Here is a 26,999-nt window from a genome sequence, read left to right on the forward strand (position 1 = left end):
TCAAAGTCATTAATATTTCCTCTTTGTTAGCAGTTTTCCATTTTGTAAAGTGACATATGACACTGAAAGTAAATAATATGTCCTTTGCCTGTGGAGTACCCTTCAGATATATCAGGTATTCAGGTATATTTATGTATGTGTATATATATATATATAATATATATATATGTATATATATATGTAGGTGTATATATGTATATATATGTGTATATATATTTATGTATTCAGGTACATAAAGTACCCTTTCCCCTCCTTGCTCTCTACTTACAGATCCAAATAGAAATATTTAACCTTTAAAAATCTTATTGTAAACTTGCACTATACAAACAGTACTTAAATCCATCCTCTCTTTCCAAATGCTATGGCCTCATATCAGTAGTGTTTTATTGCTGGAATCTATGCAGAAGAGTAAATGGTGATGTCATGCTCATCTTACGTACTTAATGGCAGGATCTGGGTACTGTTATTCCTTTGAGTGAGGTATCCTAGTCCTCAGCTGAACCATATCATTCCTCTTTAACCAGGGAAGCAGAAGTTCAAAAGTTCTCTCCACTTGCCTCAGGTCGCACAAGCATTTCTTTACCACCAGGTTTGATTTAAAGCCCTTTGCTGCTTTCTCCAGATTTCAGATAAATCTGTTGCTTCCTAACTCAAGGCATTACAACTTCCTCAGATCATTTTCTTCAGCATTCTTGTTTCCCTAATCTTATGCACTTTTCCAGACGTTTTGCTGAAAAAAAGAGTTGTAAGCCTTCTACCTTCAAATTAGGAATGGCCAAATATCTTATCATTATTTTAAAAAGTCAGATATGTGAACATTTTAGTGAAGAAATTATTGTACTTTCATTAAATTGGCTAAGGGATAAATGAATTCTGACTGTTACTGAGAAAGGAAATACTTTTCATAGAGACATTCTCAAAAATGTTTTCCTTTTCCACTTGCATTTACCTCCAGTAGCTTGTATCTCTCCATGGGCCTGCCTGCCCCTTTTGCTATTATGCACTGCTGGCCCAACTACAATTTCCAAGACTTAGATTTGGGTTATAGGACCAGTGAAAGACACTGGCTCCCTCTGAAAGGGTGAATATGTCATCTCATAAAAGAACATCTATTCCAAATGGAAATACACACTTTCTGTGAAGAAATTGTGACCATACAGGAAAAGCTATAAATACTTGACAGTATGAATTTGTTGATATCCCTCCAAAACATGCGGTTTTGGGCTTTTTATTTTTAAACCCATATGATTTAAACTGCTTTGAGGAGCCCATAAAAACTTGGGAGATTGTGTTTAGATTAAATTCCCTGAAATATCTATTGAACACCGGTCCTTAACATTACCATCAAACTCCAGCATATCAAAGCTTTCGTGTGACATGTACAGTTCACTCTGACTGCATCCAAATTAGAAACACCACAGTAAGAGATTTTTTACTCATTTAGTTCCTTCCCCCCCCCCGCCCCGTTGTATTTCAAACAGCATTCGGCTATGCAAAGACATTTAAAAATGAATTCCAATAAAAAACCTAATTAGCTAACACTTCTACATCCCTCCAAGGGTCCAGTTTTGTTTGAGCTCAGGGGAAAGGTTTCTATTTTAGACTGAAATGACACCTTCTTCCCTATCTGTAAGTGAATCAAGACTGAGTCAGGAGACAGACTAGCTATATCCAGTCAGTCAAGACTAATTAAGGTATATGCTGATGGGAAAAGACACCAAGAATATTGAGTTTAAGAAAAAAAATAGAGAAAAAAAGGGAGTTATATTCTGATGAGATCATGTTTTAATTCAGTCCGTCAAAACTCATAATTTCTGTTCTCCAGGAAATAGTGAACACTTAAAATTATTTCTACTTTAAGCTAAATCCAAATCAAATATTTTTGTCCTCCCTGCAAAATGGCTTTCCAAAGACGTTTGTACCTGAGTGCCCAGTATGTCTTTTTAGGATTATCAAAATTTTAATCTTGCATCACCTTTCATTTTAAAACTATTGTCTTTATGATTTCAGGTGCTTTTCTAGTATTTCCATAACGCAGTGTATGGTGAAGTGTCTGCTTATGTGTTCTCTATTTTGCTAGTGTCAAGCTGCTTCATTAAAACACAAGAGGAATAATGACTGAGTATATATTTCAGTACTGAAGAGCGATTGCCCATCATGGTTTTAAAAGTAAAATAAGCTAGTAAAATCATATTCCAGTTGTTCTACTAGCCATCCATTTCACCAGTAAAAATAGTAAAGGTAATGCTAACATTTTATGAAAAGCAATGTAAAATTGTTAAGACATACAGTTAAGTCTTTAATTTAACACATTTCAGTATTTTAAAAAAAAAATTTGTTAGAGGAACCCTTTTCATTTAAAAGTTTTGCAAGGAAATTTGTTTTGAGAGTCTGAAAAAATGTTTACTAGAAAACTGTTTCCTGATGAAAAATACCATCTTCAGATGAGAACCCGTATTAACAGACAGCACTGTCACAATGTCAGCTTAAAGGAAGCTAAAAGCTGACTACTGTGTGTGCCTGGAAATACTGACATGTGGAAAGGAAGGTAATTCACCAGCCTGTTAAAAAAGAAAGTAACCAAATACCTCTGCACCCACTATAAAAGGTCCCACTCTGTGTTTCTCTCAATGGCCATGGCCAGCAGGTTGGGGGCTGCTCTTCCTGAGCAGCCCCAGTAACCCTTTAGTAAATCTTCTGGTAAGTCCAGCTAGCTAGGTATCTTAATTGACTATATCAACTTGAGAAACAGTGTTGCACTACAAGACACGGTTTTACAATCTCTGGTTTATGGACTCTTTCTCATCTGTCGAAATGAGAACCTTCTTCCCCTGACGTCCAAAATCAGCAGGCAGCGGGCTGCTAGGTGGATTCCCTGTCTTGAAACCTTCTCCTAGATTTCCTGACCCCGACCTATCATCAGATCAAAATGAGGAATGTGGTGTTTCAGGGGTTTGTATGTTGTAGAAAGTCCACGTGTGTGTCTGACATGAAAGGCTGTGGCTGGGGCAAGTTTCAAATCCTTTCTCTGTGTGGATATCAAGATTGTGTTAAGAGAGCACGGCAGGTAGAAGATAGATTTCCCTCTCATCCTTTCAGCTGCTTTTTTTTTTTCCAAAAACAGACAAATGAAAACCGACCAGAACAACAAAAAATGTCCAAATGTTCTGAGACAAATAACAGACACAGAACACTTCAAGCTATGTTTGTGCAACTTATCTACATTCCCAGGTGACATCTGATTGGAGAAAAGGGCCATAAAACCTCAGAAATTAGAGTGGCACTAAAAGTACCTGCTGAATTATGAACTCATAAGAAACTGCATTATACTATAGTACTATTCACTGCTATTTCAATTTGAAAGAAAGGATGAGAAGATATTGTGAGTGTTTAAACACACACGGGAATACGGTACTAGCATTTTTCTTTAGAAAACTTAGTATATAGATTTGGTCCTGGCTTTTTGGCTTGGGGTTTTTCATTTTGTTTTGTTTTGATTTGGGTTTTTTTTGTGGGGGTTGGGGAGGTAGGGTTGAGCATTGTTTGGAGTTTTTTTTGTACTTGAGACTATTGCCTTTAATGTACCATTCACAGAAAACTCTTAATCCTTTGAAGAACATCTCTGCTTTTCCCTTGTGTCTGAGCAAATTTCAGCTGCTCAGTAGAACGACTTGGAATAGATCCTTCAGGTTAGCTTTTTCAGGATTTTATTCCTAGATGAATGTCAGATTTTAGGGAGTAGAATGGCAATGACAGCATAGAGAAATAGCGATTGATCAAAGGTGATTACAACAAAGTGTTATTACATTAACATTGTGCTAAATTCTTGATGAAAATTGCATTGTGGAGATTATTTTCTCCAGAAGAATGTAAGAGAAATATAATCAGAGATCAGATGTACAGTGAGAATGACTAAATGAGCCTGTTAGTCACAAAAAGCTGTTGCTCAAGTATATATTAACTTCCCTAATTACTTACCAAAGCCTTTAATATGCAAATATTAATGAGTCTTAAATAATTCTTGCAATTAATAATGCTTTGGCAGTGAGACAAACAGAATAGAACTCTGAATATTTGATTTTTCTATCTGTAGTTTTCAGGACGTTTATCCTCATGATTTCTGAGTGCTAAACACAATTAAAATTCACAAACTTGTTTTAATAATAGGCTCTGATCTTTTCATCATCTGTATCTACAGCTTTAAATTTCTTGATTCTTACTGATAGCAGCTAACTCTGGTAGCAAAGAGCTCAGCATGGATCACATAGAAGCTCCACTCCATTTCTTGATTAGGTTTTTGTGACTACACTGGACTGTGCACTACCAGGAAAATGCTACCGGCATGACCGGTGTCAGTCAGTGCAATGCTTATTCATTCAAATCTATGCAACCATCAGTCAGAGCAGTGGCTGTAGTGCAGTCTTATCCTGAAAGAATGGTTGTGTCAACACTTATTTCCTCCTTGAAAACAGTTATTTTGCTCCCTTGCTTTGAACTATTAGGAGAGAACTTTCTCCAGTATTCAAAGCCTTACAAGGTATTTGGAGAATGGGTTGTTCTCTTGTCTAAAGATGCACTTGTCACAAAAGTAATACTACATTGATTCTCTGCAAACCACAGGTTTGTAGATATTTACTAGTATTCCTGTTTTTTAGTGATTATGCAGTAGACCTGGAAAATAAAAAGTTTTTCTGCTCTAGTAAGACAGTGTGAGATTTTTGGTGCCATGCTCCTTGCTTCTTTACTCCATCTCTGTTTTTTATATAACAACTGCTTTTATTACTGATCTGCAGAAGAAGATCACATCACGTTAAACCAGATATTGTATTCATCTTTCGCAATCATAAACAAGCTATAAGAATTCAGGCTAATAGGAACAGTACTAAAATCCATATCCACTCTTTATCATAATTTCTCTTTCCTTAAGCAAGTGTTATGTTTGTCTAAGTAGCTCAACAGGAAAAGAGATAGCCTGAGAGTTTGGAATAAGATTTTTGGCTTGGAATTCACGGACCGTTTTTGAATAAATGAGATGGAGCCCTGCACTCTTCAGTCCTGTTTCTTAGCTGCAGGCAGTGATGGTGTTTTGCCTGCCTTATTCTAGCTTTTTAGTGCTTTTTAGTGAAAGCTGTTTCTTTTGAATAAAGTTCTTGTCTCAGAAGAGCCACAAGCTTGTCATGTACCTATGCCTATCCTAATTTTACATGACAAGTTGTCATTAATCCTGTGTGTAATACATATTATCAATCATCTCAAATATTCAGCATCACTCAAGTTTACTGAAAAGAGGTCAATTGGAATATACTGATTTATGTTCCATGACAAATAAAAGTGTGAAATCTGAAGCAGATCAATGTGTAATTTTTACAAATCACTATTATTCTTAGACTGGAATAAATTATACATAAAAGGGAATTCTGAGCCTAGTTTCTTAGAATCGATACCGGTCTTGCAGATCTCAAATATTTTGTAAATATTAATCCCAGATACAGAAGAGGAAGTAAGCATCAACTAACAGACCCATGACTAGATGGCACTGGTACAAAGAAGAAGGAAACAAAAAGAAATGCATTGTGCATTCTTTGTTTATCAGATGCTTCCAGCAGATGAAAAAAGGAACTGATTTTTCAGACAGGGTGGTAAAGAAAACTGGTTTTCAAGATTCTGAGAAGAAAACCAATGACAAGTGTAAAAAAAAAAATATTAGAGCAGTAACATCCTTTGGAGTGTCCTTTCCATTTAAGACACACTGAATTGCTATGGGAAAATCTATTCCAGCTGGTTATCGCAGTGAACTTCTTCGCACTGTAAGCCAGCCTGCAGCTGACCAGCACATGAACTACAATACCTTCAGTGAAAGGTTACGTGCACAAAAGGGGTTATATCCACGTTAGAAACTACCATGACTCAAAAGGAGCAGATCTTCAAGTTGAAACTGTCAGTGCTGAGAATGCAGTGGACACACCACACATGATTTCTGTGGGGGAATCTCACAAGCTGGGCTCCAGTCTGGTCCTGTGGCCTTGGCTCATGGCACACTTAACCTGCGGCCCATCAACAGTTCGTGAGCATCTTCCAGTTCAGTTTAATCTGAAAAGAATGATGTAATCTCATGAGTTCGTGGATTTATCTGAAAAGAAACCAGGTCATGCACTCCAGAATTCTGTGGTGGGATGAGGATGACCATGAGAAGATATTCCAAAGCACTCACAGTTGATCTCAACTAAAATTCTAAGGTAGGCTTCCCCTGGCCTTACCTTATACCTGCCACCTTCCAAAGAAAGATGAAACAGAAACCAATTTTATAACATTTATGCTAATTCAGTAAATGCGCTTCAGTTACGTCATAATAGATGAAAAAATCTGTGGGAGGATATTGAAGATATTGAACCTGGAATAAAATATAATATAATTTATCAAAAACAATTTATAGTGGTACAGTGTTTAAAATGCAGTTTATTCTGAAAAAGAAACTGTTTAATGGGCATAATGAAATTTCACATATTTTGGGATCAAATCTCTTTAGGTTACAGAAACAACTCTGCCTGTCCAGACACCTGGGTACCAGATGTACAAATGCAACTGAGACTTGTCTTCCTCAGATATCATCATGACTAATAAAAGTAATGTAGTCCAAAGTAGTCAGTAAATACTATTGCGAACTTAGATTTCCTTTAAACTGTATCGCTGGTGACAACTGGTGCAACCCGTCAAGAGCAGAGAGATTGTCTGGAAGGTACAGACAAGAATTTAGCAGGCAATTATTTGAAGATGTGCATGAAGGATTCGGGCGTCACTCGCTTCAGCACAGCTGCTCTTACTCTGTGAGGCTGCCCTTCATTTTGTCACTGGAGTCAGTATATCCACACCAAAACCAAGTCGAAAACTACTTTCAGACCAGAACTACTTTAACTCCCATTTATTGACTTCTACTTTGTTTATTATGTCCTTACAAGCCATGCATTTTACCTCCTGGTCTATAATATTTTGATTTCTCCGTAGCTTTATGAAGGGAAGACAAATATACGAGCTTCCGAAACTGAACCTTTGGCCTTTCTTATTCTAAAATTTCATCATAAAACCTATATTACCAAATATGGATATACATTTTTAACTTGCTAATGCAGAGATAAACTTCGATAATAAATTGTTTATGTAATGTAGAAATATTTTCTTCATTGTCATATGTCATTTGGCAAAATATTTTTTTCTTAAGTGTGAGATTGAACTTTCTGTTTTACAATTTGGCATACAATTGTTAACAATGTTTAACTGTTTTAAAAGTCGTCTACTTAGTTTATCTATAAATAGCCTGAGTATACTAAGATATCATAGGGAAGAATGAGTTGATAAAACTCTGTTATTGAAAAGAAAACAAAATTCATTTAGGAAGTTTCATTTTCAGAACTTCTATTTCTCCCTAAAGAAGTTTAGAGAAACATGTGGTGTGTTCCTCTGATATTTTTCAGTAAGAAAGTATTGTATAACATAAAAAGTTATCTATCGTAGTTTGAGGGATGGTGGTGGTGAGGAATTCATTTATGAAATTAAAATTAAATTGTGAGACATCCTCCATTAGTACAGAAATATGCCCAGCAATGCTATTTATACAATCTATGTCCTGCCTGATAATCACATCACAAACAAGACAGCTACTTATTTCCTTTTTTATTAAGTTAATATATTATTGCAGACTTACAGACAACAGGCCCTTTAAATGTGCAAGTAAGACAGTGGAGTTGCAGATGTACACTATCTAAAACAAATTATTGAAGCATTTCAGAATATGATTGTCTACTACTGCTTATTGGTACATCCTGCAGTGGTACAATGAAAGCATAGTAGGCATTTTTAAATCTTTGTATGTCAAGTCCTTAAAAGCCCGGAATCAGTGCACCCAGAGTTTTAAAGAAAATGTCACTCATCTCTTCTGAGACGGGCCACAGCTCTCCGTAGTCTGTATCTTTAATACTCGGATGCTGACTGTGCCCTCAAGATAGGTAAATAATGAAGTCACAGACTCTTCCTGTGGAGCAGTGAGCCCCGAGGATACGTGGTGTAGCTCTTCCCATTGATATCATCTGTCACAAAGACTTCTTATCTTCAGTGATCTGGTTAAAGATGGGATTTTCAAAGAAGCTGGGTTAGACTAGCTGCCTAAATCTCGCTGTGATTCATTGGAACTTGCTTGCGTGATTCCTTTGAGAAATCCCATAGAGCAATAAATAGAATACCTTAAACTGCCTTTGTAGTTTACAGAGATTTTATTATTCTTCTTACATGATTAATGATGAAGAATGGGAATCATTCAAGTATAATACTTAAAAACTCAGTTTATGCGATGTGTTCATGAGTCAGGAATTTTTAATGACTATGTGTCATGCAGATGGACGTCAGGCAAAAAATTTGCATCCAGTTTTTGAGCATCCGTAGATGTGTTGCTGTTTATATCACAGGTTCTGACTCACTGCTCTGTGAAATAAGCTATTCTTAAAGTCCACAGAGAGATGTGGATTCAGTGTGGAATTCAGATATCTCTGAATCAGTATCAGTGTGTTCAAAACTGAGAGTTGGTTTGGATCTAATTTCTAAGTGCCAGGTTAGTGGGCTAAATTCAAACTTCATGATAGGTTAAAAGGTTGGATGTGCCTTGTCACAGAGAAGTTTCTTGTGTCTCCTATCAGTTGCTAATCCCGAGAGGGTGCTTACATCAACTGTGTATCCACTTCCATGAACCCCGGGACTGTTTCTTTCTTGATGCATTCTGTGCTAAGCCTTTGAAACCGGGGATCAGCAACCATCAGACTTCAAGGGAAAAATAAATAAAGATGTGGAAACAAATGAGCTAGATAGAAGCAGTGCCACATAATACCTGGCTAGTCTGATACGTCCCTGTTTGAACAGTGCTGATTTTCTAGACAAGAGAAATACAGCAGACTGAAACTATTCATTCAGTGTACATCTAGTACAAGGATGTAGGAAATGGTTAGTGAAACTAGAGAACGTGAGGATTATTACCTGAGTAGCAAAGCTAGCAAGAAATAGACCAAAGGTAAGATGTTTATACTGCATTGAAATAGGAACTACTGTGCTAAGAAGGAAGTTTTAGCACAATTCTGAAGATTTTTTTCTTTAATACTTTCATTAGAGTAACTACTAAAGATTAGAAGTATCCTAATGGCATTTCTTCAAGATGCAGCACAGTCAGGAAGCATCAGATGCCTTAAGACAGTCATCAGAGAAATAGGATGAAATTTCGTGCTGTAACATGGAAATGCTACCTTCAAGGAATTAATAATGAAAGCTAAGGAGTTATCAGTTAGAAAATACAAAAGTGCTGAAAGTCTTGGAGGCACCAGTGGATCAGAATGTAGAACAGAAGGTGACCTGAATTTGCCATCCCTCTGTAACTCCTGCTGTCATGTGGGACAGAGAAAAGAAGGTATTTCTATTTCAATCTGGCAGTAGATATCTAGTCAAGATGTAAATCTTGACATTCATAAGAGGCACCAGCAAACTGGATTTTGGAGTTCTGATTCTCCAAATTAGAAAAAAAACCACAAACAACCAAAAAGTTGAATTCGTGGCATGGAAGTCAAAGAAAGACTGCTCAACAATTTGGAGGGACTGAAAGCCTTTAAGTTTTAATTAGCCAAGTGTGTAAATTGCTAAAAATACATGGGCTAAACACGAGAGAGGGAAAAGATTACTTTATATTAACTAACAGTGGTCTGAAGAAAACAGAGGCTAAGTAACTACAAATACGGTTATATTGACAGTTTACAGCTTCTAAGACTCAGAGGATAGATGTTCTGAAATATGCTTCCCACAGTGGAAATCCAATTGATTTTAAGTGAGAACTTGGTATATTTGTGAAACTGTTACTTGACATGGTTACCTGTGCCAGCAAGGAACATCTCTAGAGGAACCAGTAGGTCTGCTAAATTCCATTGTTCATTGAAAAATCAGTCATTTCACTGACTGCTCTGAGACAATTCTGAAGCAGCGAAGTGTAACATTATGTATACTTAGCAAAATTGTTTAATTGCCCTGGTGCCCCAATGCTCGTACAGCACATTCTCTCTGTTTTGATAATATTTTTCAATAAATTTCTCTAATAGCTGCAAGAATTTATAAAACATCTTCACTTCATTAATTTAGCAGCCAGTGTAGAATTACAAGTAGCAAGTGTTCCCAAACTTCAGTGGCTTTGTGGGCGTTGAAGTGGATGGAACTACAGTGAGTTAAGGGATATTAGTTGCAGTAGCATGCAGTTAGTCACACCCAATTATGTTTGCTTACTTTGATAAAACTGGGGAGAAAAATCTATCTCAACAACATGCAAATTACTTTAGATTATCTTGTATGCTGTCTTCGTAAAGCATTGCATCTTTCATCCTCTTAGCTCATACCTGTCCTTGAGAATTTGAATTCTTTTCCAACTTCTTTTCTGCCCTCCACTCTGGCTTCCTATCTTCTGATACTACAAACAAATTTCTATCAACCCCTTTCTGACCAAAAGGGCAATTTTTTTCCAGCCACAGTGCTTTTTTTGAACCTACTGATCATTCCTGAAGTCTCACCATGTTTAAGTTCTGTAAGTAACTCTGGGAGCCTTTCCTCATTAAAACCTCTAGTAACGCTGAGATAGGGAAAACATGGCAACTCCGCACAACGTAACCCTCTCTAGTGTATTGTGCGTAGCATCCTTCCGTTTTACTTGCTGCATGCATGGTATGTGACTGCACACAGTCTCTACAAAAACAACAAAGTACCCTATGCATACATGCAGGATTTTAGTGGTCAGCATGATGCTGTGCTATCTATAGCTGCATGCAACTGATGGTCTTGGTTGTCTTGCCACACTTGCACCTGTTGGTCAAATTCATGCCGGATAACCTTAAAACCTTCTTGAACCCATGAATCGGCCTCTCCAGGATGGGGCCAGGTGAGCTACCACTTGCCAAAAGCATCACAGCAGAGCAAGAAAAGCTACTTCCAGGAGTCCTGGGGTATGGACAAAGACCTAATATAGGAGAGCTGCCCTCATCATCCCCCTAGATTTGGAGTGCACCCATTTTTGAGTTATTACCACTTTGAGCTATTATCATCAGGTTAATTTTCCCCAGGTAGTGAAGAGGTTTCTCTGCAATCACTGAAAACAGACTTTTAATGGCATAATGCATCAAGAATATATAGTGTACTCTCAGGCGTGATATGAGGACAACAAGGTGCATGTAGGAGCTCTAGGACTGCTAGAATGCTGAATAAATCAAACTTTACATGATCTCATCCATACAACGTGGTTACTAGAAGGGCCCAGAACAGGTTGCTTCCCAAATGATTTCCAAGTTTCGTTTTAAAGAAGGCTAATTGAATGACACCAAAAAAGAATTTGAGAATGCCCTCAAAATTACAATGTTGCTGACTATGCATTTAGTACTTGAGCTTGTTGCCTAGTGCCAGTTTATTAAGATGTATAGTCATATTGGAAGCCACCAAATATTTAAATTATCTCTAGAGCCCTCTAAGGTTACTCAGACTCCAGGCAGAGAATGCTACCTACTCTCCATTTCCTTGTTTATCCGTTAAAGCATGTAGAGAAAGAAGTGGAAGCCTTGTAGAAAGATCTGTCAATAAGAACAGCATGAACAAAATTAAGGGACCCTAACCCAATCTGCCTCCCAGTGTGAAGTCTCCATTCCAGGCCATGGGCTGCCTGCCAATGCTGTGTTCATTAATGCTGTCTTTACAAGAAATAATGAGATTAGCCTAACTTCAAAAATGCAAACCAAAACAGAACCAAAAATTAAAGCAAAACACATTTCATTTAGCCCTGGCTCTGGATTTCTTTGCCCTTCATCTTGTTGATCAAGTACTTCTATCCCTTCTTCTGCTGCTGATATTTTGACCTTCTCTGGTGAGCATGTCCACTACAATAGTGATCAAGTCAGAGGTGCCCCCAAATTATTTATAGCCAGGCTTCCACCCGGCTACCTATTCGCATGGTTGCAAACTGTGGGGAGACTGGGACCTCCTGAGTGTTTCTGAGTCAGTGGACACTTGGATGACTCCTGACACCTGGATAACTATTGAGAGTACCTTTCAGCCTGATGGCTTGCATTGGCTTACAGTCCCACTGAAATCACAGGAGTGCTAGGCAGGAACTGGAGCATACCATGCCTCGTCAAATTTCAGGATAAGGATGTTATTGGGTATGAAACACATAACATGCATCACAGAGCTTAGTTTGATTCAGTGAAGTATTGTTTTGTGACATAGCTTGAAACTTGAATCTGAGACTCTCATATGGGGTAAATACGGGTTTGAATCTCTTGACCAAGATGTCTTCAGAGATTTCTTGCATTTTCTGATTCCAAACAGTCAACAAATACACCAAGCAGAACAGTCTTTTTCTCTCAAGGTGAAATACAGAGGTCTAGATACAAGCCCAGCTCATTAAATGCAGTTTTGATGGTTAATGAACATAGATTAGCAGGCTGTTGGATAGGTGTGTGTAAGCTTGAATATCTTATCCTTTTCCATGTCCCCTGTCGCTAGGTCCCCTGTCCGATTCAGCGGCAGGCTCACTTTTCCCTGGTCTTTCTTTCACTGCTGTAGACATCTCTAATTTCTTTCACAGCTCGCACCAGATTCAGCTCCAGGTGGGCTTTGGCTTTCCTAATCCCATCCCAGAACACTTGGACAGTGTCTCTGTATTTTTTCCTGGGTCACCTGCACCTGCTTTCACTTCCTTTACACTTTCTTTTTTTGAAATGTTTGAGTTTAGTCAGGAGCTCCTTGTTCATCCATGCAGGTCCTTCTACCACCTTAGCAGGATTTCTTGCATGTAGTGAATGGACCATTCTTGAGTTTGGAAGAAGGGATCCTTGAAAATCAACCCATTCTATTGGACCCCACTCGTCTCCCAGACAGTATCGCATGGAATCCCTCCAAGCAGATACATGAACTGGCCAGAGTCTACTCTCCTGAAGTCCGGGGCTGTGATCCTGCTGTTTGCCTTGTTCCCTTCTCTCAGGATCCTGAACTCCATCATTTCATGGTCACTGCAGCCAAGGCTGCCCCTGACCCTCACATCCTCCACTGGTTCTTCCTTGTTTGCAATTATAAAGTTCAGCAAAAAGACTCATCTTGTTGAACGACTGACAGCCCAAAGGCTCAGCAAAGTGCAGATCTTCCTAGCAGCCACAGAGAAGGCTTGCAAGACGTTCTGCTGGGAGGGAGCGATCTCTTCGTAGCAGGAAAGCACCCATCAGGAGTGCTAGTTGCATCAGATGCAGTGCAAGCATGCAGGGTATGAAGAATGACAAAGCTGTTTCTTTCTGCCTCTTTTGCCCTGCTGGAAAATCTCATATGGTGAATATGAGCAGAATTCACAAATTGTTTCAAGATGACAAAATTTTCTTTATTCAATTTCCTATTCACTGGGAAAAAAAAAATATTTCACCTCTTTTGGTAATTATCTCCCAGACTTGCCAGTCTCCATCATACAAGGCAGTGCTACTGAAAGGACAGGAGAAGACAATGCTGGTCAAAGGAGTGCCTTTGTTCACAGCCTGAGTGGCTGGCTAACGAACGTTTTGTTTTTCTTTAAAGAAGTTATGCCTACTCCTATACTGCAGTCAGGAACACAAGATGTGTTCAATTTTACACAGTTCAAAAAATCTCAGAAAGAGAGGACAGACCTCATTCACTTATAAACCAGATATAAACCAATCTTGAGAGCTGCGAAGGCCTGGGACATTTAATGAGGTGTAGACACACATTTTCTAAAAGCAAAGGAATAAAAGGGGTAGTGGAGAAAAACATAAATAAAAGGAAAGCTATGCAACATCAAAAAGGTTGGAGGCAAGTTCTGTGTGCAGAAGCACTCTGCAATTTTAATACCTACTACAGCTAATGGCACCAGTGAATACTGGAAATTAGGATTTAAAAGCTGATCTATTATGTACCACTTATTTTGTGACACTCATTCTTCATCCTACTTAGGGTCTTTTTTCCAGGTAGTTGCATTTATTTTTTTATTCCTACAAGAACACAACATAACAATTCCCTAAATGATTTCTCAGCAGGTCCGGATGATGCTTACGAAGTAGAGTAGGAGGGCTGACAGAGGTTGCAGTGAACGTTTCAGAAGGCACCAGTGAACGGGCTGAGAGCGTGGCAAATGACTCCTAATAATTCCCACTGCTGTGGCCTGAGATTTGAGAAAAATACTAACCCCTGGAGACAGGCCCACTGATAGATTGCTGATGACTATGCTACCACAGCTCCAGCTGTGCATGGTATGTTAGGAAACCACTTATTTATTATGGAAAGTGCAATTTTGTATTTCTCTTACTGACTGTGTAACCTTTTGTCCATTTCATACAGAGATATTCTCTGAGAGAGAACTGTTCTCCTCTGGCTTGCACCTACCAGTCATTTCTACCTACATGTGCAAAGCAGGTATGTGCTGCATCTATTTTGATGTGTAGAAAATTTGTCTACGCTCAGAATTAAATGATGGCACACAACTGAAAAGCAGTGTTGAATGATGCCTGTGGTATTCAGCTGGAAAAAGTAATGCATGTTATCGTGCTCTCCTCAGTCACCCCTTTGCTTGTGGAGTTCTTCAGGACCCTCCGCATTTATCTTAGCTCTCTGGAGGAGAAAATGCAAGGTGGTCCCCTTCTTGTGGAAGCCTTATTGTAGCATGAGGCTGGGCAACTGTGTCACACTCTCCTAGGCCCACCCAAGTACTGCGGGACCTAGGAAGAAGAGTCTTGGAATCCCGTCTGAGGGGAAGATCATATTTTCTCTACCCTTTCCACATTCAAATTAGAAAACTGACAATGTCCCCAAACAAATACATAAATCACTAGTCAACAAACATAGATCATAATTAGCAAACCTTCTCTCTGTTGAGCTGAGGCTTATTTACAGACCTTAATAAATTAAGCCTCACAACCCTAAGGAAGGCAGTGCTCTAAGTGCCTTTATTTTGCAGTGAAGCTGACTGTGGTACCAAAAGGTTCAGTGAGTTCCCCCAAGTCACAGAGCCAGTTGGTGGCAGGGGCAGAAGGAAAGTTTGCCGCTTAGAGGAAAAAAGCTTCCTTGCCGAAGCTACAACCCTCAGCCTTTTTACATGGTCTAAGAAAGACAGTTTTGAGATTCCTGGCTCTGGCAAAGTCTTGAACTCTTTCCTTTTATGCAAGCTGTGAAGCCCACTTCTCATGCCTGGCATCTGTGGACAGCTAGTTTGAAGATTTTGAGGGGCTTTTTGTAACCTTTTAGTGACAAAAGCCTTTCATTGAAATGCACGTTTTGGAAAGAATGTTGATTTACTCCAAAGTGTTTATAAGTAGTACTACTTCTTGCATGGAACTTGGTCTGGTTTTGCTGAACTTCAGTATTTTAAAGGCATCAGGTTTTCTTTTAATATTTAAGGTGAAAGAGATAAAAGAAATGCTGTTTCTTATGGTGGCACCCATCACAGACAGCTTCTGTCATGTGCACCATTTGTTTATTGGTCAGAGGACACCCAGGCATGCCCATTGCAATTACTAAATTCCTTTTTCCATGTATAAATCACTGTTTATTCATGGTGAGACACACTTAAACAGTCTGAATTTGAAGCATGCTGAGCTGTATGAATAGTGTGCTGGTTTCTTTTAGGAAACAGAAAATGGCTGTTAAAGCTGAGCTGCTGGTCAGTCCACAGTGATCACACTGCAGGGACACATGCTGCACCAGCAGCACAGTGAATACTTGCAAAACCACCTGACTCATGTTAAACTTTCATTCCAGTTCATGCAAAGAGGTTAGCTTTTTTCCTGTTATTTCTTCCATAACAATTTAGGAACTAGAGCTGCTGGTTTTGCCTTTCAGAAACTCCTGAAAACAGGACAGCCAATTTGTCCTGCAGGAAATGATGTTGCAACACTGTGGCAACAAGTAGCTCAGTGCAACACGGCATAAAAAGGAAGGATGGATTTGGTTAAAACACGAGTGCTTTCGGTCTCTCACACTCACGCTCTGGCACCCACAGCAGCAGGATGCATGCAGGCAGCCTGCTGAGTAGGACACCTGCACCCAGGTGGCCTGTCCAGGGCTGCTCACAGTAACATGGAGGTTGAGGAGCATCAGTGTCTGAGCCTCTCCCCACACTACCTGGGGTCTTACTTAGGAGTAAGAATCCACAGAGGAGTGTGCTGGTTCTGGATTAATCTCGTTACACCCTTCAGGTGGAATTAATCTCCCTTTTCTGTCCTGCTTCTGTGAGTCTGTGAGTCATCAGGATTTAGCCACCGTCTCTGTTTCAGATCTGGTTGTCCTGAGAAATCGCAGGTAGATGGATGCTAGGATCTTGATGATCTGCTACTGCAGGTCTCAGCAGCACAAGCCATTTTTATGCCCTGCTGGCATTTTGTACCTGGGTATTTACATTCACTTTCCATTCGTATTAACATATTCATTTTCTTTACAATTTCCCGCAGCCCTAAAAGATTCCAGGATTTCTATTGTCTGATACATCATAGGCTCTTTGGTATCTGCTGAGAAAAAAATGACAGCTAACTTTTATGATTCACAAGTTTTCTTCTCAGAAGTCTCCCAAGCTTCTGATGTTGCCCCTCAGTATTTTGGCAACATAGTAGGACTGTAAACTCTGTACTTTGCTGGCTCAGAATCAGAAATGAATGTTGCGGTACATTTCCTTCTGTGTAATCATTTCACCTACAAATTCTAATCGTATCCAAACTTCATGTTCTCTATCTCTATTTTACTGGATTCTGCTGAGCTTTGTGGTGTACCTTTCCACTTTCTTATTCTCCGTTATTCCCCTTACATAATCTTTTGTTATCCAGGACAAACTGGAAAAAAGTTTGCAGGAAAGGAGAAGAGAGACTTGTCATTGATAGGACAGACAGAAAGAAATCTGTTGAGTAAAGGAAAAAAAGATTTTCTTTTGCTTTTAAATAATGTTCTAAATACACTTTCTGTGAGTTGTTGTAATATTCTTTCATTGACTGTCCTGCTACACATTCATCAAGGGCTTCCTCCTGGCTAATCAGACCTTTATTGGTTATAATATAGATGTCAGCTGACATCAGGCAAAGACCTTGATCTAGGTTCTTTATTCAGCATTTATAACTGGGAGCAGCAGCTGACTCCCTCCTGAGAGTAGCAGCCCAGTGATCAATGCCAGATTGTTAGTAAGTTCAGTTCCACAGATCACTGTTAGAAGAAAGTCAGGGTGTTCAATGGAAAACTGAGCTGTGCAAGAATCAGGCAGACAAGACACTTAAGACACAAAATTCTAAGAAAGGAAAAACCGCTTAAGGGTAAACTTCATAGCAACCGAAATATCACACAGGAAGTTCAAACTGTTTAACAGCCTAGAGACTTCTTCATGTATGATGTTCTCAAGACAACAGTATGATGGTAGAGAATAATACGTACACATCTGAGGAACTAGGGCCTCTCATAACTGATTTCAGTAGCATCGCAAAGTCATAATTAGGTACAGGTTTAATCATAAATGTTCCAGGACAAAAAAATTTTAAAGAAATCTTATTTTTCCACTTTTTGGCAAGGAAAACATATTCACTGATAATTTTTAACCTGGTAAAAATTAACATTTTTATATGACCATTAGAATGTAAAAAAAAAGGAAGCAAAAGAATCATAGTACTTAAACAAATAGTTTCAATTGTTCTGAATACAGCAAGAATATCAATATTTACTGAGAAGAATAATTCAATCTTTTATTCAGCTGTAGTCCATGTTGCTTTCAAAGCTCTTTCTTGCTACCTTCTGTAACCTGCAAGCATCTTGGTTTGCAAGTCAGGTTAAAAGTTGGCTTGTGTTCAGATCAGCAATTCACCTTTCAGTGGCTTCAGAAAGGGGATTTCCACTGCCAAAGCTTCCTACCCCACCAGGGGCATAGTAAATAGCTTTTAACTGAAGTGGTGGCACAGACGTGTTTACTGACAGACTGCTACCATGCTTCTGTAAGAAATGAAACTCTGGACAATCGATGTAACTTATGCACTGAGGAACTTTATTAACAAAGTATTGGGGGATGTTGATTGCTGATCAGGCTTCTCCAGCCTTTTTCGCTTTTTCCTCAAACAGTGCTGCCCCTTCTGCAGCTCTTCCTCCTTTCACTGTTGCAGAACTGGGCAGAAAATGGAACAGACCAGGGCATACTGCTCTCTTCTCCCTCCTCAGTCAGTCAGATGAAGAATTTTAAAGCTTTCTGTAAGGTTATCAGCCTAAGGATGAGGAAACACACCTGGCACAAGCCTGTACCCTATATAGGTCTTACTGCTTAGGTGTAAGCTGCTCCACGGCAGAGAGCAATGGGAGCTCCCGTGCAGCCCTCAGCAAAGCCCAGAGGCTGCCGTCATAACACTGCTGTGTCATCCTGTTGGGCTCGGGCTCTGGTGTGTGGGGCCTCTCAGTGTGGCTCACAGGATGCATCTTTCCCCAGGGGCCCTTGGTGGCCTCCAGGGATGTGTCCACAGCCTTGGGCCATGTTTTGGCTCATTCCTGTCCCCCACCCCTTTGGTGCGCCACCCCTCCCTCTTGAACGTCCCCCACCCCAAACACTGCTTGTCCAGCAGCCTTGTAAAGTGTGGGGCTCCAAAACAGCCTTTTACTTTTTTTAAATTGTTTCCTATTAAAATTTAATTATTCACTAGTATTAAAGACTGTTGTATATACAGTATGCTTACACTTTTTTGGATCTATATAATTAATTTATATCCCTTTATATATCTATATATTTCTATGACATAACATATGTAAATACATATCATGTGTGTCTGTATCAGTAGCTAATAATACACGCATACATATATATAGTGTGTATATTATGATGTGTGAGCACTTCCTGGTCAAAAGGAAGGGAGCGGCTAATCGGAGGCTGTTCTGAGATCATGCGGGTATGACAGTTTCAAAAAGAAGTGGCAGTCAGCCAGTCGTAGGGCAACATTGAAACTTGTGGAGCGTGATATCGAAGATAGCGGCCTCCATGTACGTGGTGGGCAGCGGCTTCCAGGGCTGATCCACTGCTGGGTCAGCTGGAAGGCGTGGCTGGTGCCGGCAGGCAATCACTGGGCTGCTTTTGAGCACACGGAGTGAAATGGTGCTAGGAAACAGCCCTCAGGCAGTCATGGAACAGTATGAAAATGTGTTGGTTACGGTGGTTTATGAGCTGGCATCTGCCCGCCATGAAATGGTGGGCAACACAAAATGGCGGCCCCGTTGAGTGCAGTGGGGAGGGCCTTCCTGTGGTGATGTGCGCCTGACCGAATGGACAGCGGTGGGTGCCAACGCCAGCCAATCACAGAGCGGTCTGTGCTCCTGTCGGGGGAGGGCACTGTACAGAGCGACAGGATGGAAAGGGGAGGGGCAAGGCAACCACATGACCGCAAGAGGGGTGGGGCTTCGGGGGCAGGAGGATAGGTGGTGTCATCAGGGGCAGAGCTCCGCCATTTTTTACCTCAGACGTATAGCACATTGTTTTCACTGGAGAAGGCCTTACGTTGTTCAGTGACGTCCTGACTTAGAAGGGTGTGTTGGAAGAAGAAAGAAATAAATTCAGCTTTCCTCTGCGTCAGGTGTGTTCACGTCGCAGAACAGATTTGACGGTCTGAGTACTGCTGAGGAGAAGCCGTTTTGTGAAGACTGCCAGTGTGCTGTTCTGGCCACCTTCGGTTCAGAAACAGGGTTTACATATATATAAAAAGTTATGCTTGGAAGTTTGTAATCTGCCCACAGGCCGATACCAATCGCTGCTTTATCTGCTTGTGGGAGCTGAATTTGTAGTAAACCAGGCTCATCCCACTAAAAAGCAGAAAAGAAAAAAGAAAAAAAACCTATATATTATATACGCCATAAACAGATACATAACTTCAACTGTTATCTATTTTTTTTTTATTCAGTATGCTTTACACATTCTGTGAACTTAAAGATTTCATTTGTATCTGTGAAAATTTACAGAAAATAGAGATGGGAGAAGTATCCCAGCCATTGTCTACCTAATCCTTAATTTAGCGAACCTGCTGTGCCACTCTGGGTAAATGAGAGATGGAAGCGCAAAGAAAAAATACAAAAGCAATATGCCCTTCAAGCTGAGAAAGTATTAGTATAAAAAGGGCAAATTATAGAAGCAGCTAATGACTGTAATAGTTCCCAAGCTTAAAAACAGATGCATGCTCAGTGCTTTACAATTCTCATATAAAAGCATTTACAGTCTTGCAGAGACATAATTGAAAGGCAAAACAAAGAAGCCTTTAATCATATCTGGAACATATTTTTAAAACACCAGAAAGGTAGGGGCTGGCTGGTTGGAAAATGAATAGTAGGAAAAAATGGGTCCTAGTCAACCCTTATTTTTACTCAGGTAACTCACTTGAAACTAATACTTGCTACAGTTGCACTGAAACCAAAAGAGAAACAATTTTCTTTCTCTAACAGTAACATCAACAGCACAGAACAACTGGAAGCTGGAAGTAATCCGCAGTATGAGGACTGCAGTGATACAGGGTCCGGAGTTCAGTGTCTCTACTCAACGCCAGCGGGTTTAACAGTACAGAAGGTTGTCACCATCTCAGGAGTGCCCTGGGTGAAGGAGCTGCAAGGGGCTGGTCTTCATGCGAACACTGATGCCTGGACATCAGGATGTAACTCGGTGCATATAAACAACATGGTGTGAATTTATTATCTGACTGGCCAGATGGGATCTCTCCAGCATGTAAAGCCCAGAGTCTGTTTTGCCTGTTAGACATGGGTTGTGGCATTAAATGAATCTCCTGAGACCAGCCGTGGTGAGGGGTGTTTTCCCTGCATCATTATCAAGAAGGTCTAAGCCTTGTTTTTATGGGCAGTCCTCAACACCAAGTCCAGCCGTTGCTTTAGTAACATCCTAACTGGCCTTTAAAAATATGTGCCTGACTCCAGACCTCGAGCAGCTGCATTCCTGGAAAGTGTTAAATTACTGTGTAACATGTCAGACTGACTTTTTATTTCTACTTTCTCCAGACAGGCAAAGCAACAGGTGAACTTTAGTTTAAGGCTTGCATACAAGAGGAACACAGAGCACAGTCCTCTCAGGGTTTTCTTGCAACTCTTCTTTTTTCTTTTTTATTTTTTTTCTTTTTCTTTTCCCAGACTTAACAATACTATGAAGTGTTATGACTTTCACATGAACCAATCCTGAATCCTCCTCTAGCCCTAGCATGTACTCCTTAGGAGTTATTAGAAAGGAAAATCAACTGTTAGAGAGAGTTCTGCAACTCAGCTACAAAACATGCAAAAATTCTGGTGTGTTTTAGCTCTTTTAAATGATTTCCTGTATCTGTGCTTTTTTGTACTTTGTGATCACAGAAATGTGGTAGGACAACTCGCATGACTGGCATGCTGTCATAGATGGCTACAGACTCTTTAGGAAAGACAGACCAACAAGGAGAGGTGGGGGAGTTGCTCTATATGTGAGGGAGCAACTGGAATGCATTGAGCTTGGCCCGGGGCAAATGAGGCACAAGTTGAGAGCTTGTGGGTTAGAATTAAGGGACAGGCTCACATGGGTGACATTACGGTGGGTGTATACTACAGGCCACCTGACCAGGAGGAGGAGGTTGATGAGGCCTTCTACAGGCAGCTGCAAGCAGCCTCACAGTCACAGGCCCTGGTTCTCATGGGGGACTTCAACCACCCTGACATCAGCTGGGAAGACCATACAGCTAGGCAGGCGCAATCCAGGAGGTTCCTACAGAGCATCGATGATAACTTTCTGATGCAAGTGGTGGAGGAACCAACAAGGAAAGGCGTGCTGCTGGACCTCGTGTTAACAAACAAGGAGGGACTGGTGGAGGATGTGAAGGTTGGAGGTAGACTCGGCTGCAGTGACCATGAAATGGTCGAGTTCAGGATCCTGCGTGGAGGAAGCAGGGCGATAAGCAGGATCAAAACCCTGGACCTCAGGAGGGCTGACTTTGCCCTCTTCAAGGAGCTACTGGGAGGAATCCCGTGGGCCAGGGCTCTCGAAGGAAGGGGGGTCCATGAGTGCTGGTCGCTCTTTAAACAACACTTCTTCCATGCACAGGAGTAATGCATCCCCTTGAGAAAGAAATTTAGCAAAGGAGGCAGGAGACCTGCATGGTTAAACAAGGAGCTTCTAGCGGAGATCAGGCAGAAGAGAAAGGTCCATGGAATGTGGAAAGAGGGACAGGCCACTTGGGAAGAGTACAGAAACGTGGTGAGAGCATGCAGGGATGCGACGAGGAAGGCCAAGGCTCACCTGGAATTGAAGCTGGCAAGGGATGTCAAAAACAACAAGAAGGGCTTCTTCAACTACATCAGCAGCAAAAGGAAGGCTAGAGACAACGTGGGGCCGCTGCTGAATGAGGCGGGTGTCCTGGTGACGGAGGATGCGGAGAAGGCAGAGCTACTGAATGCCTTCTTTGCTTCAGTCTTCAGTGCTAAGACTGGCCCTCAGGAATCCCAAGCCCCGGAGGTAAGAGAAGAAGCCTACAAAGCGGACGACTTTCCCTTGGGTGAGGAGGACTGTGTGAGGGATTGCTTAAGTGATCTGGATGTCCACAAATCCATGGGCCCCGATGGAATGCACCCACGAGTGCTGAGGGAGCTGGCGGATGTCATTGCTGAGCCACTCTCCATCATCTTTGAGAGGTCCTGGAGGACAGGAGAGGTGCCCGAGGACTGGAGAAAGGCCAATGTCACTCCAATCTTCAAAAAGGGCAAGAAGGAGGACCCAGGGAACTACAGGCCGGTCAGCCTCACCTCCATCCCGGGAAAGGTGATGGAGCAGCTTATCCTGGAGGCCATCATGAAGCAAGTGGAAGAAAAGAAGGTTATCAGGAGTAGTCAGCATGGATTCACCAAGGGGAAATCATGCCTGACCAATCTGATAGCTTTCTACGATGACATGACTGGCTGGGTAGACGAAGGGAGAGCTGTGGATGTTGTCTACCTTGACTTCAGCAAGGCTTTCGACACAGTCTCCCATGATGTCCTCCTAGGGAAGCTGAGGAAGTGTGGGCTGGATGAGTGGTCGGTGAAGTGGATAGAGAACTGGCTGAATGGCAGAACTCAGAGGGTTGTCATCAGCGGCGCTGAGTCTAGTTGGAGGCTGGTGACAAGTGGTGTCCCCCAGGGGTCAGTACTGGGCCCAGTCTTGTTTAACTTCTTCATCAACGACCTGGATGAAGAGTTAGAATGTACCCTCAGCAAGTTTGCTGACGACATCAAACTGGGAGGTGTGGTAGATACACCGGAAGGCTGTGCTGCCATTCAGCGTGACCTGGATAGGCTGGAAAGCTGGGCAGAGAGGAACCTGATGAGGTTCAACAAGGGCAAGTGCAGGGTCCTGCACCTGGGGAGGAACAACCTCATGCACCAGTACAGGCTTGGGGTGGACCTGCTGGAGAGCAGCTCTGTGGAGAGGGACCTGGGTGTCCTGGTGGACGACAGGGTGACCATGAGCCAGCAGTGTGCCCTGGCTGCCAAGAAAGCCAATGGGATCCTGGGGTGCATCAAGAAGAGTGTGGCCAGCAGGAGGAGGGAGGTTCTCCTTCCCCTCTACACTGCCCTGGTGAGGCCTCATCTGGAGTACTGTGTCCAGTTCTGGGCTCCCCAGTTCAAGAAAGACGAAGAGCTACTTGAGAGAGTCCAGCGGAGGGCTACGAGGATGGTGAGGGGACTGGAGCATCTCCCCTACGAGGAGAGGTTGAGGGAACTGGGCTTGTTCAGCCTGAAGAAGAGAAGGCTGAGAAGGGACCTTAGAAATGCTTATAAATATTTCAAGGGTCGGTGTCAGGAGGATGGGGCCAGACTCTTTTCAGTGGTGCCCAGCGACAGGACAAGGGGCAGTGGGCACAAACTGAAGCAGAGGAAGTTCCAGCTGAACATGAGGAAGAACTTCTTCCCTCTGAGGGTGACAGAGCCCTGGAACAGGCTGCCCAGGGAGGCTGTGGAGTCTCCTTCTCTGGAGATATTCAAGACCCGCCTGGACAAGATCCTGTGCAGCCTACTGTAGGTGACCCTGCTTCGGCAGGGGGGTTGGACTAGATGACCCACAGAGGTCCCTTCCAACCCCTACTATTCTGTGATTCTGTGATTCTGTGATTGAGGTAGATCACATTGTTGTGCAGAGTGTCCACATTGCTTTGTTTATTAGTGTAAGAGGTTAAAAATGATTACACTTTAAGTATTAAATGTGACAGAAAAGCAGAAAGAACACTTTCAGTCAGTCATTATTTCGCAAGCTAATTCTTTCCAGAGACAATATAATCACCACAAATGATCATTTTTTATCAGTTGTTATTTCTTATAAATGCTATTCAATAAAGGTAATAAAGCATTCTGCTGACATATTGCTGTTATCAGTTCTATCTTTATAAACTATTGCTAGACAAGAATATAACAAAACAATCATAAAACACAGATATATTTTATTTGCATACATTTTAAAAGAAAGATGTATCAAAATCCTATTCTGACACTGTAGTCTAAATCAAAATTTTTTAGCACATGCAAAATTAATAGTAGCTGCACATGCTTAAAGTGAAATTTCCAGAACTCTAGTGATACTCTCAATTTATTTCAGAAGCATGGGATGTTGTTAGTTTATCAGTAGCTCTTTGCAGCCATGGTGAGGCTGTTTCTTGATTCCCGGTTCATTTCACAGCATAGTTTTGGACACTTCTTCTGAATCTAAAATGTCTGTTTTATACTGTTCGTGCAGTATCACACTGTGATATACCACATGTGTGAAGTTGTCAGGACACTTAATGGGGAGGGGGAGAGAGAAAACATAACATTTCTATTTCTGCCTCCTGTTGACACGCTCCAGCTGGGATTCAGCTAACAGATTAAAATACATAAATTCAAATGTTAACATTTGGGCATACACCGGAGCCTGGTATCTGAGCTCCCATTATAATCAATGGAGAGCAAGCTGGTACATGTGCAGTCTGGAGAGCTATTCAATTTATCCTCAAGTGGATGTATATACCTGATTGGCCTCATTTTCAAGCTGAATCTTAGTTTGCTCCTCTGCCCTATTTTCTTTCCAGCAAAGCAGGAAGAACTACGGCAGAGGGAAAAACAATGCAGAGCCAACAAACAATCCCACAATCATGTGAACCGTGATTACATGATGCTTTATTTTTGTTACCAGTGTTGGAGGTCTCATACATTCCCTAATTTCCTTCTGAATGATCAATGCTTCTAGAGTGCTTCTGGAGGTCTTGTTTTCCACCAAGGCTCACTTAGAAGGTTGTTTCTTCCTCTCAAGTGGAGACAACGTGCTTCTTATTACGACATCTCTTGCAGATGTGCACTACATGGGATGATATTCAGTATTTGTCTTGAATTTGAAGCTGAGACATATATTGAGAAAAGTATTGTGTTGTAAGCATGTCTTATCAGATCTTCAAGATCAGCCCTGCTTACACAAGGCTTTAAAAGGTCCTAGAAGCTCTGAGATGAGCCCACTTCACAAGCTGTGTCCTGATGTACAGCCGTGTATAGAAAACCTGTAGAGCCTCCTTTGTATAGAAGACTTAGAGGCTCTAACTTCAGAGTTCATCACCACCTACATGCTTGACAGTAAGATGTGATACCTATCTGTGTAAAGGAAGGACAAGCATGCCTTCAGAAACCTTGCAGAGAATTATTTCTATTTGCTGGGCACTATGAATTAACTGCTTCAGCACTGGAGTGGAAAACATTGTTCTTTTATAAGGATTGTGCAATGTATTTTAAATGTAGTGCTTGTGAGCTGTCTGAATACAGAGACCATCAACAAAAATTAAGAGCTCATGGCCTCTGACTCCAGATACCACCCAAGACCAGATCAGCGTCTGGATTATATCATTGGAAGTGATACCAATTTATGAATTCCCATGGTATCATTATTTTATCGATTATGTATATATTGCATTAATAATGTGCTTTTATTTGCCATTCTGAAAATGAATATGTATTTATTATACAGATTATCATTTATTGTGTGCAAGAAACTGAAGAAATTGAATGAGATGATCTAACCTATCCCTTCCTGGCACCCACACGAAATTAAGTTCTTCTTTCTCCAAAATTCTGGGCTGATTACAGTTAATACAGTTCAGTACAGAACATATCTGAATAGCTTCCTGTGATTCCTTCTGTCCTAGGTTGCGATGACTTTATGTTTGAAAGAAAGCCACTACCAACAAAAACAGAGCTGAGGAGTATCCTTTGGTAGTGTGAAGTAGAAGAAGCTTCGAAGATATCCAGGTGAAATGTATTCACGGCTTTATCTTTGAACAAGTTCGGTTACGTGAGTACTTGAAGTACATGTCAGGTACAATTAGTTGTTAGTGAATACATAATAAGACCAATTACATTCTGCAGTTCAAAATGCTGTCAGATTTTCTTCCTAGTCAAAGTTGCCCATTTGCTTTTCTTGCCCGCTGTAATCAGGCCTTTATTTACTGTCCTAATTCCCTGAATCATGAGCCTCTCGCATTTGAATGAGGTAGAGTCAGTGATTCCTGGCTTGAAAAGCAGCAGGGCACAGAGGTAGCAACTCTTGAACAAGTGGATCAGCCAGCACGTTACCTGGAAGAACTGGTAATCAGACTCTTTTATGTCTTCTAATAACAGTGAAAAACACCCAAATACACAAATATATATCGTCTTATTTGATAATACTAGTTCTTTTCTCTTAGTGGCTGGAATTGCCCTTTTGTGGTGTAGCAGCATAAACACATTTTTAAGTGATGGTGAGAAGTAGCAGCCAAACCAGATTGAAACTGCTTGTAATAGTAACCTCTCTATGTGAAACTTAAGGATCTTCTTAATGTGCTGTGAAGTAGCACTTTTCAGCCTCCACAACAAACAGAACAGACATATTCTCAGCAGATTTAGGAGACAGGAGATAATCTCAAATGTAGCTGAAATACCATTACAAATACATTATTTCT

The 26,999-nt window shown here is 40.9% G+C and overlaps 1 long non-coding RNA gene across 4 annotated transcripts in view; it reads left to right on the top strand.

The window, feature by feature from the left end:
• The window catches only part of LOC142362219 (uncharacterized), an 89,202-nt gene that overhangs the window by 46,212 nt on the left and 15,991 nt on the right, over positions 1-26,999 (top strand). Inside the window, exons 6-9 of one of the 4 annotated variants that reach the window (XR_012764829.1) lie at positions 14,091-14,306; positions 14,395-14,469; positions 20,488-20,701; positions 26,208-26,310. This is a non-coding gene — a long non-coding RNA (uncharacterized LOC142362219). The remainder of the gene's footprint in view (positions 1-14,090; positions 14,307-14,394; positions 14,470-20,487; positions 20,702-26,207; positions 26,311-26,999) is intronic. The other 3 variants (XR_012764831.1, XR_012764830.1, XR_012764832.1) reach the window with 3 other exon arrangements.

The sequence above is a fragment of the Opisthocomus hoazin genome, chromosome 8, assembly GCF_030867145.1.
Source record: "Opisthocomus hoazin isolate bOpiHoa1 chromosome 8, bOpiHoa1.hap1, whole genome shotgun sequence".
Classification (NCBI taxonomy): domain Eukaryota; kingdom Metazoa; phylum Chordata; class Aves; order Opisthocomiformes; family Opisthocomidae; genus Opisthocomus; species Opisthocomus hoazin.